The following is a 20,379-nucleotide window of genomic DNA, read 5'->3' as shown; positions in this document are numbered from 1 at the left end:
ATTATTAAAAGCCAGCATCACATGTCTATTGGATCTCTTTCAATGCTTTTCACATTGCTTTGGATTTTTTGGCTTGGTAGTTTGCTGTCCACTCAATGTTTCTGTTGTCTATTGGCTACAGCGTAACCACTTATAACTTGATATTACTAAAGCTGCTCATGTCCTTGCATGTTGTACTCCTGTGTAGCACTCTTCAAGCAAAACAGTTGATGGGTTACTTCCTGCAGGCTCTGTTAAGTGGAGCTGTAGATTTTGGGCCCTCAGATATTGTTAGCTGCTGTAATCCAGCTCCTCAGATCCATCCCCATTGGTTTTCTTGGCTGAGTCAGATGTGAGATCACTCCAGGAACTGGATGATATATGTGAATCCCAATAACACCGGGTGCGTGTGGGTGTATGTGCCTTCACGTCATTTGTCAACTTATGGTGACCCTATTACTTTCATAGGGTTTTCTTAGGCAAGAAATACTCAGAGGTGGTTTTGTGAGTTCCTTCCTCTGAAATATGGTGTACAGCTATTTGTTGGCAGTCTCCCATCCAAGTACTAACCAAAGCCAGTTACGTCACCGGGAAGGGGGGAGTGCAGGGGTGCGGTCCACACAGGGTAACACTCCAGAAGAGGGGTGACACTCAATCAGACTCTCCTCCTGCTGGAGCGGGAGGGGTGAGGGCACCTGGCCCTGCTTCCCCATGTTGGTGGCAGTTCCTCATGAGAAGCTACCACCACTACCACAGGGAAGTGCACCGGCCCTGCTTCCCATAGTGATGGTGGTTCCTCCCAAGGAGCTGCCATCACCACAGGGAAGGCCAAAGCCAAGCACACCTGGCCCTGCTTCCTCATAGTGGTGGCAGTTCCTCACAAGAAGGCGTGGAGGAAGGACAAGGCTGAGGGCACCTATTCCTGTTTCCCTGTGGTAGTAGTGTTCTTGTGAGGAGACCGCTGCCACTGTGGGGAAAAAGAAGGGGCTGGCCTTTTGACCATGCTCGCCTCCACCAGGTGACACCACAGCTGGCAATGCCACAAGCCAGGGCTGACCTTGCTTAGTTTCCATGATCAGATGGGATCGGGCCCCTTTATAGTATTAGGCCTATAACACCCAGAGGGCCACACTTTTCTCATATGTTTGAAAATAACTTCTCATTCCATCTTGCACATTATTAGTTATGAAATGAACTTTTCAACTGCAAAAATCACAGTATATATTGATGTTTTGGTACTTTGGTCATTGTTCCATTCAATTCCATCCCATTCATCATTTGCTCTTTTTATTATTCATTTGTTTATGTAGTGAAAGTTTTAAAATCTTTCTTAAGTCAGTGTCTTGGATATTGCAAAGTGAGGAAATGGCTGTAAATATGTGCATATGGGTGCACACATGTACTCTGCTGACTCCTGGAAGAAAGGACAATTTGCTTTGTAATGGCCCATCAGGAACTGATGTGTGTGAGTCCATTTCCCTTTTGCAAAGTTAAAGGGAGAAGGAGGGGTAGTATTGTTTCCTTCCTGTTAGAAAGAACCACAGTGGTTGGTGGTTGTTTTTTTTCTTTCAAACAACTAGAAAGTAAAAAGCAAGTTTTGTACTCAACCCAGGCTCCCAGCTATCCTCTTAGTAAGGTTCTGAAGTATGAAAGATTTTTGGACAACATGAGTTTGTATCCTGGGATGAGATCAGTGAGACATCTCAATTTACTGTGGGAGTCAAGATGTGCAAAATTTCCCATCCTGTCTAGTTTTGACATGTATCATCAGGCAGCATGCTCCTATGAGAGAAAAAAGGAGTCCGTAAGTAGGTACTGAGTCTGTTGTTCAGCCTCTCACAGCCTTTGCATCTGGCTTCCTCCTTTTCTGCCTTTGGCCAGTTGAAAGACCTGCTGTCCTTGGCAAAAAAAAAAGTGTAAGGAGAAAACCAGCAGGCAGCTCAGCAGGCAGATGTCAGCAGCTGAAGTAGTGATACTGAAAGCAAAAGAGAAGTCACAATGAGTGAAAGGTTGGGATGGGGAGGATGGCTTGTCCAGGATAATGTATCCTACCAGAATGGATAGGAGTAACCTGAAATTAGCTATATTTTATTATAGTTTGTAAACGGGCAATGAGGGATTCCTCTGGCTCAAAAAGCAGTGCAGAAGTCCAATGTATAAAATTCTGCATGTTCCCTGTATAGTCTGTACTGTTGTTAGCACTGTAAATGGAAGAATGAACACAGTTGCTTGTTGTGTGTGTGTGTGATTGATAATTCAGTCCACAGTATCTTTGGCATATAAATATGTTCCAATCCTAGAAGGATGAATTTATTGAAGAGCCAAGTCACAGCTGTATTCCTCCACCCTCTCAATGATTTACAGGAAAGGAGAGCTGGCTTCAGGAGAGCTGCTGCCTGACCTTTGCGTGTACCCAATCAGTCTAGCCAGAATGTGCTGCTGCAGTTTGTGCTCACCAACTTGAAGTCAGACAGCCAGGGTTAAAAATTAACAACTTCTTAAATACACTGCTTACATTTAAGGTAAGTTCATTTTGGCCCTGTTACGATATGCTTTACAGGGACACTACTTCAGAGTTACATCCATAATGATGTTGCTTTGATTTTTACACATGCACACACAGGATATGTTACTCCGTATCTACTTCAAAGTAATTGTGCCTTCAAGTTGTCTGTCAGCTTATGGCAACCCCATACATTGCACAGGGTTTTCTTAGGCAATTAATATTCAAGAGCTGGTTTGCCAATTCCTTCTTCTGAAATATAGCCTACAGCATTTGGTATTTGTTGGTGGTATCCCATTCAAGTACTAACCGGGTTTGATCCTGTTTAGCTTCCAAGATCAGACAGGATCTGGTACCTTTAGGGTATTAAGGCCATCAGGGTGTTTACTCCCATGTAAAAGGGGAGTGATGGTGCGATGAAATGAAACATGCTTAGTTCAAACCAGGTACTAATTTCTATTATACCGGAATGAATATTAAACCAAGGGTCTTGTGGCTAACCCTGATTATTGCTGTGTAGACTGTAAAAAGCAAAATCTTTTTTGTACTACCTTTGCTCATGTACTTTTATGTTTTCCATATAAACGTTTTCCTATAGTATATACATTCATAGTTAAATTATATGTCTCATCAGATAAGCATCAAATTCAATGAACATACTTCCTATTTAGATACATTTTCTGTTTGTTCATTGAAAGCAAAATATTGGAAAGCGATAGAGTGGAGAGATCTGCCAAATAGGATTTGAATGCCCATGTTTAAATGTAAGTAATAAGTTCGTCTTCTCTATCTCTGCTATGCACAGTCTCTGCTTACTTATCTTTCTAGTAATGGTTAAAATAAGTGCAAAACTATGCATTACATGCATATTTGTTTGTTTATTTGATTTGTACCCTGCCTGTTCTCATAAGAGCTCAGGGTGGCTAACAGCCTTCCATGCATATAATAAAAGTATGGAGCAAAAAAGAATAGAGGGAAGGAAGGAGGTGGATGTTTTTCTCTCCCTGCTGCTTTGCCACTTAAAATCAGCCCACAGATTATCTTTTTTGCTTCCAGACAGATGTTTAGAGAAAGAAATATTATTTAGAACACTGCAGAGGAAAGTGCTAGGATACTGTACAAAATAACTTCTTTGGGGGACTTTCACACCACACAATTATTATAGCACCATGATTCCAATTTAACAATATCAGCTGATCCTATGGAATCATGGAGCTTGAATTTGGCAAAGCACTAGAGCTCTCTGGTTGAGAGTTTTAAAGGCCCCTTTCCTAACTGCAAATCCCAGGATTCCATAGGATGGGACCATGGCAATTAAAGTGGAATCACAGTGCTATAATTCTGTAGTATAAAAGGGGTCTTGGAAGCTAAGGTTCCAGGATAAAAATTAAACTAAAGTCTAAAACGTAGGGTAAAATGTATCTCTGTGACATGGAATGTAAATGTCCATGCTGTTTGGCTGGTAGAGTCATAAATAAAGCTTGGAGCAGATTCAGTAAGATGACATAAATTGATAATATTTAAAGAGTGCAAGCCCTCAGTCTTCTCTTCATCAAGCTGAACCGATATTCGACAGGTCAAAAGTAAATTTTTTTAAGGACCAACAACTTGATTAAGAATATGATTAGGAATATAACAGTAGACAGGAAAAAGTTTCATCATTTAAAAGGAAAACATGATGCAAAAGATCTGTGCTCAGGAATCTCTGTGGTGTTTTTAAAACTTCAAAGCTGCTATCTGGGGTTGTTAACTTAATCAATGAAGCGGTGCTGGGGGCTAATACCAGCTTTGGGAGCAATTAGACCAGGGAAATGGCAGAAGAGGAAAGGATTAAACACTCCCACACTCTGCACCACTTCCCCAAATTAGCAGCCCCACAAAACTGCTTTGAAGACTTAAAACTAGCAAGTCACCACAAGCATATAACCCAACGGTCACCAGCATGATTCACTGAGCCCACATGGATGATCTCATGTTCATAAAAATATGGACTCATGCAGTTGGAAGAGACAACAAGGGTCATCCAGTCCAAGTCCTTGCCGTGAAGAAAGACAACTAAAGCATTCCTAAGAGATGGCTCATCCAACTTCTACTTAAAAATCTCTGAAGAAGGAGAGCCCTCCACCTGTTGATGCACTCTGTTCCACTCTAGGACATCTCTTACAGTCAAAAAGTTATCTCTGTTGTTTAGGTGGAATGATTTTAATCCATTGGTTTCTATTCTAGTTTCTGGAACAGCAAGGAGAAAAAAGGCTGGTTCTAGGTGGGGCCTGACCAAAGCTGAGTAGAGTGGCACTATTATTTCCCTTGATATAGTGTCTAGATCAAGGGAAGTAATAGTGCCACTCTATTCTGCTTTGGTCAGGCCCCACCTGGAATATTGTGTCCAGTTCTGGGCGCCACAATTCAAAAAGGACATTGAGAAACTGGAGCGTGTCCAAAGGAGGGCAACTAAAATGGTGAATGGTCTGGAAACCATGCCCTATGAGGAACACTTTAGGGAGCTGGGGATGTTTAGCCTGGAGAAGAGAAGGTTAAGAGGTGATATGGTAGCCCTGTTTAAATACTTGAGGGGATGTCATATTGAGGAGGGAGCAAGCTTGTTTTCTGCTGTTCCAGAGAACAGGACATGGAGCAATGGATTCAAACTGGAGGAAAAGAGATTCCACCTCAACATTAGGAAGAACTTCCTGACAGTAAGGGCTGTTCGACAGTGGAACACATCCTCAGAGAGCGGTGGTGTCTCCCTCCTTAGAGATCTTTAAACAGAGGCTGGATGGCCATCTGTCAGGGATGCTTTGACTGAGAGTTCCTGCATGGCAGAGGGTTGGACTGGATGGCCCTTGTGGTCTCTTCCAACTCTATCATTCTTTTTCCACACTACATTCTTCCACATTTTTAAGGATGGCTATCCTATCGCCTCTCAATCTTCTACAAGCTAAACCTACCCAGCTCCCTAAGCCAGTCCTCATATGGTTTGGTTTCCAGACGTTTTACTATCTTGGTCACCTTCCTCTGGACACCCTCTAGCCTGTCAGTGGCTGCATCTGCACTGCAGAAATAATGCAGTTTGACGCAACTTTAATTGCTATGGCTTCATCCTACAGAATACTGTGATTTGTAGCTTTGTGAGGCACCAGCACTCTTTGGAAGAAAAGGCTAAAGATTTTGTAAAACTGTTAATACCAGGATTCTTTAGAATAGACCTACATCACTGAAAGTGGTGTAATTCTGTATTATTTTTACAGTGCAGATTCTTCCTGAATTGTTGGGCTCAGTACTGGACATAGTATTTCAGGTGAGGTCTCACCAATGCAGAACAGAATGGTATTTTGACTTTACCTTGATTGTGGCACTAGATTATGTTGATGCAGCCTAGATTCGCACTGGCTTTTTTGGCAATGTTTACTCTGCTTAGCTAAAACAATGTTTAGTCTGTAGTCTACTAAAACCCTTAGATACCGTATATACTCAACTATGGCCTGTTACAGACTGCCAAAATAAAGCTGCTTCGGGTCTCTTTGGAGGTATGCTATTTAAATGATGCATGCACCCTAAGAATCCGGAAGCTGCACCAAAGCTGCACTCCAGTGCTTAGGAATGGAGTGTGGCTTTGGCGCAACCTCCGGACTCTTAGGACCCATGCATCATTTAAATAGCATACCTCCAAAGAGACCCGAAGCAGCTTTATTTGGGCAGTCTGTAACAGGCCTATAAGTCAACCTCATGTATAAGTCGAAGACAGGTTTTGGAGCCAAAATCAGGGATTTTGATATGACCTCTGGATAAGTCGAGAGTAAAATTTAAGGCCATGTAGCAAAGGATGGAAAACATGATGGAAAGGAAAACAAGGTCAAAGAACATACAAATTTGTAGCAGACACAACGGTTTGTGCTCACACTAAAGGCTGTATGGATGAGATAAATAGAAGGCGGTCAATACTTCCAGGGCAGATTATGGTCTCTCCTTTCACCAGGATATGGTTCCTTTTTAAAATAAGTATGAAAGTATAGTACAGTGTGCCAGCGTCATATGCGGATGCACCATACGCGGTTTTAAGCATACACCGAAAGCCGTTAGGGAGTCCATGGGAGTCTGCGGGGCACAAGGGGCAGCACATCCCATTAAGAATACTGGGGTGCTCGCCCATGGCGCGCCACTGCACCACCGCGCCATGCATGAGCCCCATTATTTTTAATGGGGCTCGAGCATACACAGGTAAAAAAGGGTACACTGTACTTATATTGACCCATGGATAAGTTGAGACACTTTGGGGGGGGGGGTCAATTTTTTGACTAAAATTTCTAGACTTATACATGAGTATATACAGTACTTTTTACATGTACTGCTGTCAAGCCCAGTTTGACTCATTCTATATTTCTGCATTTTATTCCCCCCCCCCCCCAAAAAAAAAGTAGTTAGTGCCTTGCATTAACCCTGTTGAAATTCATTCTGTTGTTGTGGCCCAGCACTCTAATGTTTATGTCATTTTGGATCCTGATCTTGTCCTCTGGGGTATTAGCTACTCCCCTAATTTGGTATCATCCACAAATCTGACAAGCATCCCTTCTATTCCACCATCCGAAGCATTTATCCACAAGTTATTTCTGTCCAGGATGAAGAGGAAGGATTGGTAAGGACTGTTTGGGTTTGGTTGATCAACCAGTTGCAAATCTACCTAACAATAGCATTATCTCTCCTATTTACTAGCTTGTCTGTATGAATATCATGGAAGACTTTTTCCAAAAGCCTTACAGAAACAAAGATATATTACATCCACACAGATATATTACATGCAGCAGAACTTGTAACTGTAAAAAACAAACAAACACAAATTAGGGGCTGTATGTACATACAGCCCCTAAGGGATGGCACGATGCCGTGGAATTCCTCTGTGGAATTGTTTGCATTTATGTCTTTAGTATCTCAACCTGAAGAAACTGCCTGTACCAATTCACTTTTGTTAAGCATTTCTGTCCATGGGTTCTCACCCAGCGTTTTCCTAAGGTTACAGAAATAATTGTTATTTTTCATGAAGTCCTTCTTCATGAAAGTGTAGATTGTGGTCCAGGAAGCAAATTCTTTCAGATGATGGAAGCATCTGCAGAGCCAGTTGTTCAGTTTTGGTAGTCATGTCTTCCTGGGCCATCACTATGAAAAAGGATCTTGTAGCACCTAGGAGACTGAGAGAAAGAAGTTGTAGTATAAGCTTTTGTAGACTTGCCTCTGAGCAAGTAGACAAAGTGGCCATCCCTTTACTGGCCGGATTGGGGCTTTGGCCACCACACACCGTGGCCCCAATCTCGCCTCCAGAGAGTGCAAAAAGGAGCTGCAAGAAGCGGCTCCTTTTTGCACCCTTTTGATGTCCCTTCGATGCTGCATCATGTGGATGCAGCACCAGAGGGGTGTCATCATGGTGCGCACCATGTGGACTGGCATGTGCCAAAATGGCATTCTGGGGATGGGGTTAGGGCATGCAGCATGCGGACGCTGTGCCCTAACTCCGCCCACAGGCCGGCACAAAGTGCTGGTCTGTATTGGCTCTTTATCTGTGAAAGCTTATGCTACAACTTCTTTCTCTCAGTCTCAAAGTCACTACAAGATCCCTTTGCATACATATTTCAGACTAGCACAACTATGTCTTTGAATTCCTGTCCTTCAACAGGAATGAGCAATGAAATGACATCTTCGACCTGCAAGGTCTTTTAGCTCCGTACCCTGTCTCTTACTATATGTTGAAGGCTGCATCTTGCATGATCATTTGTTCCTGCATGAATCAGAAGAAAGGTTAGTGGGTTTGATGAGTCTTGTCAGCTCCTCTTTTATCTCATTGATCTTTATTTCTAGGAGACACCACACCTCTTGAGACATGTTATCAGGTCTGCATATCACTGATTCTATTGCATTCAGCAGGGAATCACCTACTACCACCACATTTCTCTTCCTGATATGGGAATTGTCAGGGGTCCTTTCATCCAGAAAACCCTTAAAGGTTACCTCTGAGGACAGAGGTTGTTGCCCTATTACTGTGCCTCATAATCACAATTAAGGGGAGAGCTTGGAACTGATTGTATACTTCCAAACCTGCAGCATAGTTCCAGATAGTTCTACTTCGTGGTGTCATATTCCTGCAAATGTCTGCTTCCTGTGTTTTGGAATTGTCCTCCTTAGGCATCCTCTGTGTGGGGCCCTCCCAGGAGAGTCTTTCCAAAACACTTAATCCTCTTTCATAAATTGGAGTTTAGTTATGTGGGCCTAAAATTTCCACACTTTTTCTTTCTAGCAAGGCAGCCAGCTTGTACTTCCTGCAGGTTCAGCTCAACACCTCCTAACAGATGTTGCAGGTCACTGCAACAGCTGCCTCACCATCCATGTTCAACTGTCCTAAATAAGCAAGGGCACATTACCCTAGGGCTCTCCTCTCGAACTTGTGAAATGCCTACACAAAATATCTGTTTTCTTTTTCCTATCTAGTGAGCTCCAGAGACTTAGGGAGCAGCCAGTGTCTGCTAGCTGTGCCCCCAACCAAATCAATGACTCACTCCCCACACAGAAAACCTGCCCCTTTACTCTATGCACTCAGGGAGAGTTCATGGCCTAAACAACTCAGCTAAAGAATCAGCGATAACACCCTTCTCCCCAACACAAGCTCACATTACTCTGTCTCTCTAGAGACTAGGGCCCTGTACAGATTGAAAGGCTGGTCTGGGGGCAGAGTCGGGGCATAGAGTCTTGAAGACGCATGCCCAACTTCACCCCTAAGAAATTTGTCCTAATTATGGCCAGTTGCTTGCCTGTTGGATCCTGTTACTTCTGTCAGAATTAGCAATCCTCCTTCTCTTCTTCATTGCCCTCCTCTTCACACTAATAAAATGCTCTGGAGGACTGGGAAATCCTCAGGACCAGATTTGCAGTGCCAAAGAAGTCTTCAGTTGAAAGAGAAAAGGAAGAAAGGCTCAGTTCTTCTAGTGTTGACATGGAAACATGCCACTGAAACATAGAAGCACCTTATTGGATCTTGGACTTTTTCTCTTTTCAGTAATGAAGTCAGGCCATTTTTTTATTTTTTAAAATATAAATGCCAGTCTTTTCCAAGTCCAAAATGTTGGGTAAAATCCAAGTCCAAAAAACTCATGTTTTTAATCAATATTTCAACAAGAAAACAAGAAATATTGATAAGAAACATGAGTTTTTTGGACTTGGTTTTTACCCAACATTTTGGACTTGGAAAAGACTGGCATTTATATTTTAAAAAATAAAAAAAAATAGCCTGACTTCATTACTATATAGGAAAACAGATATTTTCCACATAGAAGATCTCTCAATTTTCCCATTCTTTTGGAAGTCTTCGTGGTGATGTGATCTAACAAGTATTAACCCCCATGTTCCTGTTTCTGTTAACAGTATTTGGATGGGATACCACCAGTGAATACCAGGTTCTGTAGGCTGTATTTCAGAGGAAGGAACTGGCAAAACTGCCTTTGAGTATTCCTTGCCTAAGAAAACCCTATGAAATTCATGAGGTTGCCATAAGTTGACAGGTGACTTGAAGATGTGCATGCACATGCACACACAGGGTCTCTGTCCTCAGGTCCTGAATTTATCTCTGTATAGATCTCACAACACTCAGCTTTTCTTTTAGATGTATTCTACTGAAATCTGGTGGGGTTTTTTTTGCAAGTACCTTAATATGACATTGTCCAAAAGCTGCAAAGTGAAGTAAATACATTTGATTGATACCACTCTTGACATCTCTCCTGATCCATACTTTGTCTGTGAAGAAGCTACAGGCTTATTATGCCACACATTTTAACAATTATACTCTATTATGTAAAAATGCAAACAATACCTGGTGTGGAAGAGATAGGTGAGTCAACTTCTGCCCCAAAGGTAATGCTTTCCAGTTATAAAAACTGCTGTAGATGAGTATGGTGATCAGTTGCATATCAGTTCTGTGGCATGTAGATGAGGAGTCTTCCACCAACCTAAGGATGCCAGTTTTTAAGAGTGATGGAAACAGCTGCCTCTGTAACTCTACTGTTATGCCAACCTCAGTCCTGCAATGACAGTACAACCAGTGTTTGTATGTAATGTTGGTGGAGAAAAAGATGCAATGCATGCATGGCTAGACCTCTCATTGCCAAATCTCCCATCCTTCCCTGTATTTATTTCTTTTCTCTTGGGTGACCACAAAATAAAGCATCCGGGTTGTAACTGTCCATTATCTCCCTTTCCTTTCCATAAAATGCTGCTGGCATCCAGGCATTATTAGGAAGTGAGGATGGCAGGTGGATATAGGCCAAGTAATTTGCAGAAGACTGAGTTGTGGCTACTCAATTTTTTTCCAAGAATCAAGAGAGGATGGAAAGGGCTTCTGTTAATGCTTTGTTAAGTTTGGGAGAGGGCTGGGAGAGGGGCCTGGCATGAGAGGTTTGCAGAAAGTTCAGGGGAAGGTGGCATGGGAACAAAATTAGCTATTTTGCAGGGTTCTGTTGGGTGGCTGAGAGGGCATGGTGAGCACCATAGCTGGGTTAGTTGGAAGTGGTACAATTCCACAATTATTTGGAACTGAAATCAAAACTAGTCCCATCCAACACCCAAAATACCACTACACATATTTCTTATTGGTGGATGAGTTGAGTTCTGTAAACAGGTACAGGGTATCTTTGTGTGTGGAGTGGGGAACGGTTCACCGTGACTTTACTTCACCATTTCTGGTGATGGAACAACAGGAGAGCAAAGGAGAAGTGTAGGATGGAAAACAGAATTAATCTGGTGGTGGGTCCCCAAAGTGTTAAGTGCCAGCGAGATGGTCAGAAGGTAAAACAGTGTAACAAGATGGTGATCAGAAAAAGGGAAAAGCCAATAACAGAGTAAGAAATAGTGATTACTAGATTCTGAATATCTCTATCCCTTAAAGACCTTAAAAATGAATAACAACAGAGGGCATTGGAAGTCATTTTTAGATCAGGATTGATGCTAAAATCATGCAGGATACTTTGGGCCCACTCATTCTTGTGTGCCTTTAGGTCAGTTCTCACTTATGGTGACATTAAGGTGACCCTACCATAGGGTTTTCTGGGGTTGAGAGTATGTGACTTGCCCAAGTTCACCCAGTGGGTTTCCATGGCCAAGCAAGGAATTGAAATGTGGTCTCCAGAGTCCAAGTCCTATGCTCAAACCACTACACCACGCTGGCTCTTCCATGATAAGAGATCTATGTGGAAAATATCTGTTTTCCTATATAGTAATGAAGTCAGGCCATTTTTTCCCCATTTTTTAAAATATAAATGCCAGTCTTTTCCATTACATAAAACCCAAGGCCAAAATGTTGGGTAAAACCCAAGTCCAAAAAACTCTTGTTTCTTATCAACTCTAGTTCCATTCAACACCCAGTATACCACTACACATATCTTTGTTAACAAATCTGAAAAACAAGCTCCTTTTTACAAAGTCTTTTAATGCCTGCCCAGACCCTGCTTTCTTCCTGATCCTCTACCTAGTCAGAAATTTCTTTTTAGCAGCATGAATATTAAGAAAATGGTGAAGGGCTGATCAAACAGACTTTTAGTGTCAAGTTGCAGCAGTGTGTCTACAATAATCAATGCATTAAACTTGAACTGGAAAAGAATGGTATTTTGCTCTTGCCAACCCTGCTCCTGGCTGTTTGTACCTGCCTGCAAGAGACAAGGTAAAGAAAGAAAAGGGAAGACCAACCTTCCTCTCCAACAATTCCCAGCATGTTAAAAAAGCATACACCTGTAGGTTTAGCCACCAAAACAGAAACATTTTAAAAAGCAGAGCTTGGTGAAAGCAAGAGTCATCCTTGGGTGCATTTTGGAAGAAGCTGTCAAGTGATCTACAGTAGATTTGAAATGGTTTTGTTTATTTATGAAAGGCTTACCTGATTTCTCTGTTTCATTTCACATGTGTATATTGTTAATTTGAGTTAATACGTTTGCTAAAACATATTGAACTACTCATCTTCTTTTGTGGTGTAGGAACCTATCCCTATTCTTTGCATGTTAGTCTGCTTCTGGTACCAAAGTTTCTGTTAAAGAAGTAATGCCCAGGAACATAGGCACACCTGTATATCTAGCCATGTACTTTCCAATGGCCAAGAATGTTTTCTAATATTTACTTAGAAGAGAGTGAACAGAGAGTGAAAATTCATGAATGCAAGGGCTAGTGCAGAAGCAACAATTCATCAAATTTAGAGGGTTCTTCTACATACACAGCTTGGACTGAAACTTAACATCATTACCCTAGGTAAAGCAAAACTATGCAGAGCACATGAATTGACATCAGATATAAATATACAGACCAGGACTACTAATATAAAAAATTAAAATAAAGCTAGAGAAGAATGCTAAATGAACCACCATACCAAATTACAACTTGAAGAATATCACAGCAGAATTCTAAAATAAAGTGAAAAACAGATTTGCGCTACTAAGCCTAATTGACGAAGAACCAGATGAACTATGGTACAAATTGTACTCCCAGATGATCAAGGTACTTCCAAATTACATTTTAAAAACTGGTATACACATAGTTGCAAAGACACCCTGACAACTGGAGAAGTTTGTAAGTAGGACTTACATATACTTCTATGTCGGAATTATAGTCCAAAAGGTTTGAGGCACTCACCCATCATATATGGATGAGGAAGGTCTGAAATGATTATATGGGAGAGCAGAGAGCAAGCCTTCAAATAGTTGATGTACTGCTATCCAAGCTAGAAAACAAATATTTGGTATTTAGTCATCCTAATTATTCAGAAAGTCTGAAAACAGGCTATTTTAACACTTCCCACAGCTGAGCACATGCCATTAATTGTAAAGGGTCACACTCAAGGACATATGGGGTATGATGGTGGGTTCCATTGCCCTCAACACTCTTGAATCAGGGTTGAAGAAGATGTACAACAACAATAATGTGCTTCTATACTTAATTTACTACTACTACTACTACTAATAATAATTTGTTTTATTTATATACCGCTATTCCAAAGAAGATAGCGGTGAACAGCAAGTAAGCTAATTAGCAAGTAAGCTTACTTAATTAGTAAGTTTACTTACTTAAAGTAAACTACTATATACTAGTCAAGGAAGCCACAGTACTGAGTCCACAAGATCTGAGCAGGGCTGATGATGACACTGACACTTTAACTTGGAGGTTTTTCATTCATTGATTTATTCATTTCTGACTTATAGGTGAGCCTATCACAGAGTTTTTTTGGCAGAACTTGTTCAGGTGGGTTTGCTCTTGCCTTCATCTGAGGGTGAGAGAGTGTGATTTGCCAAAGGTCACCAAGTGGGTTTCCATGGCCGAGTAGGGCTTTGAACCCTGGTCTTCCAGTGTTCTAGTGCAACACTTAGGCCAGTGCACCACACTGGCTCTCTTTTCATAGGGTCATCATGAGTCAAAGTTGACTTGGCAGCAGCTAAGAACAGCAACTAGTTAATTCAGACTGTGAAGCTTTCCATTTCTTAGCCTGCCCCTTGGTCCATTCCCCCCACCCCTCAGCACCTGCCACCTGATATCCTTTAAGCTGGAGATGCCTAAGAATTGACCTGGGACCTTCTGCATGCAAAGCACTGATCTCTGGCCCGTCCCCTAATTCCACAGACCAGCTGTTCCTAGTAAGCTTGCCTTCTGCAGGCACAGACGCACATTCCTGACTGGGATTGGAAATCCCCGGAAGGCGGACTCAAGCATATGAAAGAGTCACAGAACTCCCACAATACCAGTCAAGCCCATGCTGTTTGCTTGTATTGTGCCAAATAATATTGGTGACTTTAGTTGTATTTTGCTAGGTAAATGATAAATGGCATGTAACACAGAAACTGTTTGTTTCTTCTGCCTTTGAAAAAGGTAGTCTGTAACTCCTAAAATCATTTCATTTTTCTAAAAGAACCCCCCCCCCCCGTGTTTCCTTTAACAATGCAATATATAATTTGTTAAGTATGTAAAGGTAGACAGAGTGCAACCCTGTGTTCTATTATTTCAGAAAGGGTAGAACAGAATGCAGGCATACTTCAGTTAACAAAGCCTCTGACAGTGAAGCTCTTTTTTGCAAAAGTTTTTAAATACCTGCCCAGCCCCCCCCCCCTTGATTCTCATCCTCTGATGCTGGAAGGTTTTTTAGCTGCATCCACGTGGGGAGGTTGCTGAAAGAGGACTGGAGAAACACAGATTTTTGGTACTGAGCTGCAGCAGTGTATCTGCAGTAAGCAATGTAATAAAGCTTGAGCTGCGAAAGAACAGTATTCTACTACAGTCAAGTCTGCTGTTGTGTGTATTTGCCTACAACTGGAAAGTTGGACAGCAGCTGTTGCCAGAATACCCATGCAAGACTGAACAGAAAAACAGAGGACTGGGGAAAATGGGGGAATTGATCAATCTGCTATGCCCAGCATGTTAGAGAAGCATAGATGTACATGTTTGGCCACAGACATAGAAATCATAAGGGGAAGCTGGTAAAAGGAAAAGTCACTCTGCAATCACGTTGGAGAATGCCTTTGAGTGGTCTTTATACAATGTTTATCTTTATTTAATCAGGTTTTTAACGTCAGATGTGCATGCTTTTATGTCAGATGTGCATATTAGTTTTGGGTAAAACATTTTGAACTGTTCTTTTTGGTTCGTAGGAAACTCTCTTCTTTGAATGTTATTTCTGACTCTAGTACCTAATTTTCTCTTAAGAAGTAATGCCCAGGAACGCATTTACTTTGTTAGTGGAGGCATACTTGTTTTCACAGTCTGTGCGTACCTACCAGGAGGCAGTAACCTTTATTAAAAAGAGTGGGACTTCTGAGAGAACCAAGACAGGGCTATGAGTCATGATCCTAGAACTGGAAACTTTTGATGTCAGCTAATGTTAGGGCTCTGGACGAACACTGATCCAGCGTGGCACAGGGGCTTGAGTGTTGGACTAAGGTCCAAAACACACTGCAGAAATAATCCAGTTTAAGACCACTTTAATTGTCCTGGCTCAGTGCTAAGGAATCCTAGGAATGATAGTTTATTGTGGCACAAGAGCTCTCTGACAGAGAAGGCTAAATGTCTCACAAAGCTACAGTTTCCAGAATTCCCCAGCATTGAGCCAGGGCAGTTAAAGCAGTCTCAAACTGGGTTATTTCTGCAGTGTGTTTTGGACCTAAGACTCTGGAGATAAGGGTTAAATTACCAGTTCAGTCATAAAACCCACTGAGTATTATGCAGTGGGTAACCTTGAGCAAGTCACATGCTCTCAGCCACAGGAGAAGGTAATGGCAAACCTCCTCTGAACAAATCTTGTTGAGGAAATTCCTTGATAGATTCATCTTAGGGTCACCATAAGTCAGAAACGACTTGAAGGCATAAACAGTAACAACAACTATCAGAACCTAGGAGCTCAAAAAAGGCAACATCAGGGGAGAAGCAGGACCCATTTAATATTCTGAGTTCTCTCAGATTTCAGTGTCTGTTCCACTCTCTAGTGATATCCCAGCAGGAGAGTTTTGTTGTTAATTGCTATCAAGTCAGCTTTGACTTATGGCCACCCTGTGAATGAGAGATCTCCAAGATACCCTATTAACAATACTCCTCATGTCTTGCAAGCTCAAGGCTGTGGTTTTCTTGGTTGAATTAATCCACCTCCAATGTATTCTTCCACTTTTCATGCTTTTTTCAATTTTCCTAAGCATGATCACCTTTCTCCATGAGTCACATTGGCGGGATACAGACCGCCCTTTTGGGGTGGCCTGCACCCACTCCTTTCCCCGACGGATCGGGGCCTCAGCTGCCACAGCGGCAGCCCCAGAGGCCCCAATCTGCCGCTTTTCCTGGCCTCGGGGAAGTGGCAAAATGCCGCTTCCCTGCAGCCTGGAAAGGGGTGTTCTTGGGACTTCCTGCCCCAAGGACACCCCGACAGCAGCAGGGAAAAGAAGAAAGGGGCCGCTTGGCCCTTTTCCCTCTGTATTGCTGGTGCGGCTGTTTAAGGGCCGCACCAGCGATACGCACGGCAGAAGGAGCTCCAAAACGGAGCTCCTTCTGGCGCACTGAAAGGGCACTACAATCGCCCTGCAGCGGCGCCAGGACGTCACGTCCGTGCCGCACCATTTGGCTCCAGCGTGGCTGTGACGTCGTAATGGTGGCGCCCATGTAGAAAGGGCACCGCCATTACCATGCTGTGGCTACGTACTAGGGTTGCGGGGTGTCTGGAAAGGACTCCCTGAGGCAACCCTAGTACGTATGCAGGCCGCTTTGCGCCGGTCTGGATACCGCCTAAGTCTCACATTTAGCCTTTTGGCTTCTAGGGGGAGTTCAGGCCTGATTTGCTCACGTTTGTCTTTTTGGTATTCCATGGTATCTGTAGAGCTTTCCTCCAGCACCACATACAAATGAGATGATTTTCTTTGTGTCAGGTTTTCTCAATATCCAGCTTTCAAAACCATACAGAGATACTGAAAATACTATGACACAGAAGATCCTGACGTTGGGTTTCAATGCTGTACCTTTGCAGTTGATGATCTTACCAAATTCTTTCATAGTTGCCTTTCCAAGTCCTAGTTTTCTGATATCTTGGCTACAATTTCTCTTTTTGATTTACAACCTAGCCAAGTTAAATACTCCTGTGATGGAATGGCCCTCTCCTTATAATGGTTCTTTGTGGGAGGGGAACCCTCCAACTTGACTGCCACCATTCTGGTTGAATCTAGCCTGAAAAACCCATGTTACCTTTGTTGTTTTATGAGGTGGTGATTTCCATTAGAGAGCAAGGCCCTTCCATTAAGCACAGCTCCTGAAATAGTAAAAAAAGAGCTTTAAATATACATCCCCAAAGGGTTATGAATCTGATGGGACTTTGTGAAATATCTTACAACAGGCAGGGTAGCTTAATATCCATGGATTCTACAACATGGAGAAGATTTTAATGAGAGATTTCAGAGAAATACCCAGTTTAAATAAATGAAGCCAACTGTTAGCATATATAGAGAAAGCTTATTTTGTAAAGGAGTTTCAATACCGCAAGAAGAATGAAAGGCACAAAAATCACATTCAGAAGCAACTGCTTGGTCCAGTATTTAGGTTGTTAAATACATCCCTCCCTCCCCAACCGCGGGTTTGCCATCTGCGGATTTAAGCATCTGCAGATGGCAAGCCCCATTGTGCCAATGGCCATGCATACATGCGCTGCAATTGAAATATGCGGGATTTGAGGTCCCCCAATTTTCTTCATACATGTGTGTGTGTGTATGTGTGTGGGGATCTGGAATGGAACTGGAACCATACGAAGGGCCAACTGTGTTTATGGTACATCCTTGAGGACAGAATCTGATGTTAGAGCATGTGTGGTGTTCCTTGTAAAAAACTGGTCCAAAACAGTGTTAGTTTCTTGTTTGGTCAGCTGGTTTATATGTTTCAAAGACCAAAGAACAGTCCAGACACTATTACCTGTCCTGTTTGCTGTATATGGACTTTTGAAAGAGTTCCTCTCATTGTCTAATGCAGAAGACATTCCGTTTCTCAAATAAGAGACAATAGCATGCCAGAGAAGCTCAAATGACCTGAAAAGAGTTTTGCCCATTTGCTTTTTTAGCCAAGTCAATACCTTCTGGCACCAGCAATTATTGACTGGTTACGCATTTGCTTAGAGGAGGCCATACTGCCCTTTTGACCCTAAAATATCTAAAATGGAGCATTGCAAACAACATTAAAGGACTGTGGGATGGGATGAAGCATACTGGGACTAGCATGGCATAATATTAGATGGCATTACTAGTTGGCATAACAAAAGAAAGTACTTCATACAATGCACAATTAACAGATGGAATTCACTGCCATAAGGTATGGCAATCTGACATTAATTTAGGTGGCTTTAAACAGGAGGAAATGAATTCATGAAAAATAGGCCTCTTGTAGGCTGTTTCCCTAACTAAAGTCTCCATGTTCAAGGGTAGTATATCTCAAAGCCAGGACTAGCAACAAATAAAAAGGAAAAGGTGCTACCCTCACATCCTGCTTGTGAAATTCCAAAAGGCCTCTGGCTGTTCACTACTGAAAACGACTAGGATATTAAAAAGATCCACTTGTTATAAAAATACCACCATGGCGAGAATCTTGGGTGAGCCTATCTCCCATTAAAGTATGCTATCTGGAAATATGTGAGAGGGTCTTTTTGGTAGTGGCATCTGTGATTTAGAACTTATTGGCCTAGAAAACAAGTGTGATTCTTCAGCCTGAATATTTTTAGATGTCGTGTTTACTGCTCTCTGGGTTACATTTTGAATTGAGTAGTGATGGTTTAGTTTATCCTATAGGTGATGTTTTGCTACTTCTCTTGCTTTATGTTGATATTGATTGATTTGTTTTCTTGGAGGTGTTTTAAATATTTCGTATCATGGTGGTTTTTTTTGTGAGTTTCCTGGTGTATTTTGAAAAGACAAAATTAAGAATAGCATATATTTTTTTAAAAAAAGCCTGCAGAGACGTAGATTAAAAACAGTAACTTTTGTTGTGGCTGAAAAAGAATCAGTGAGAGCAAGCAGGATGGAGATATTCCATGACAAAGCCATACCTCATACAGTGGGATAAACCACGCCAAAAGCACAATTAATATACTAGACTAGATATTTAAACAAGACAAGAAAAAGATAAGGAATGGGGTGGCGTTTATTGTGAGGAAAGATGTAGCAAAAGCAAAGGACATAACGCAGAGCTTGAGCGAATCATGTCAATATGACTTTGGGGAAAACCTATCAGTATAACCATAATCCAAGTTTATACTCCAACTACAGAAGCAGAAGAAGAAGTAACTGAAAGATTTTGTGCTGGAGTTCAGGATGAAACTGATTATACCCCAAAACAGGACTTTTTGCTCATCATAGACAATTGGAATGCAAAAACAAAAAAGGAGCAGAATCAAAGATTGTGAAAAAATTTGGACTAAGACTAAGAAATGAAGCTGGAAGCCAACTACGAGGCCAACAATTTGTTCGTCACATTTACATTCTTCAAACAACCCAAGAAATAATAGAGTGGCCCCTCCACATTTGCTGGGGTTAGGGGCCCAGGACCGCCGTGAATGTGGAAAAATTGCAAATAAAAAGAACATTATTCTTTTTACCTAAGAGAGCACCTCTCTAGCAATCTCCAGGTCATCCAGTGCAACTCTGTGGTCAACATCTGCCAGAGGTTGATCATGGAATCATGCTGGATGACCAAAAAAATGTCTAGAGAAGTGTTTTCTATATAAACTTCTAGGTCCTCAAGAGAAACTCTATGATACATCCTTGAACAGAGAATCTGATTTTAGAGCAAGTGTGCTGTTCCTTGTAAAAAAATCCAAAACAGTGTTAGTTTCTTGTTTGGTCAGCAGCTTTACATGTTTCAACTCTGTGGTCAACACCTGCCAGACACTGATCATAGAATCATGCTGTAGGACCAAAAAATCCCTAGAGAAGTGTTTTCTATAGAAACTTTTAAGTCCTCCAGAGAAACCCAATGGTCAACTTCCAGCAGAATTGTGTTGGTAGACTTAGAAATTCCTAGAGATAACATTAATCAAACCCACAAATAATCAAATCTGCAAATGTGAAGGGCCAACTGTAATTGTAAGCAAAAGATGGAGAAGCTTCATTTTCTCTGTAAAAACAAGGCCAGGAACAAAAATGTGGCCTAGACCATGAACTGTTTATATAAAAAAGAGTAATGCTAAAAAGAACACTATGGCCCTTTACAGATGGGCCCTCAGTGACGCCCTCGTCACGTGCTAGGGTTGCCTTGGGGCCGAGCGCCCACACGCCCTGCAACCCTAACACATGGCGGTGGCATAATAATGGTGGCACTCTGTATACATGTGCACTGCCATTGTTACATAAGCGCCGCGTGGCATCCGCACGGTGCCGTGT

General features: G+C 42.0%; 1 long non-coding RNA gene across 2 annotated transcripts; it reads right to left on the bottom strand.

Annotated features, from left to right (window-relative positions):
* Positions 1 to 1,384: 1,384 nt before the first annotated feature.
* On the bottom strand, positions 1,385 to 17,271 carry LOC149316803 (uncharacterized). 2 transcript variants are annotated; one of them, XR_016280714.1, is made up of 4 exons: positions 17,207 to 17,271; positions 13,133 to 13,220; positions 10,332 to 10,539; positions 1,385 to 1,954 (listed from the first exon to the last, which is right to left on the bottom strand). It is a non-coding gene; the product is annotated as an uncharacterized LOC149316803 (long non-coding RNA). The 2 variants fall into 2 exon arrangements; XR_016280715.1 differs by lacking the exon at positions 13,133 to 13,220 and having other exon boundaries at positions 17,207 to 17,254.
* Between the last annotated feature and the right edge of the window lie 3,108 nt (positions 17,272 to 20,379).

The sequence above is a fragment of the Sceloporus occidentalis genome, unplaced genomic scaffold, assembly GCF_023333645.1.
Source record: "Sceloporus occidentalis isolate IW3139 unplaced genomic scaffold, rSceOcc1.0.p SCAF_3, whole genome shotgun sequence".
In the NCBI taxonomy this organism is placed as follows: domain Eukaryota; kingdom Metazoa; phylum Chordata; class Lepidosauria; order Squamata; family Phrynosomatidae; genus Sceloporus; species Sceloporus occidentalis.
The sequence above is the reverse complement of the archived record's forward strand: the minus strand, read 5'-3'. Positions and strand labels throughout refer to the sequence as shown.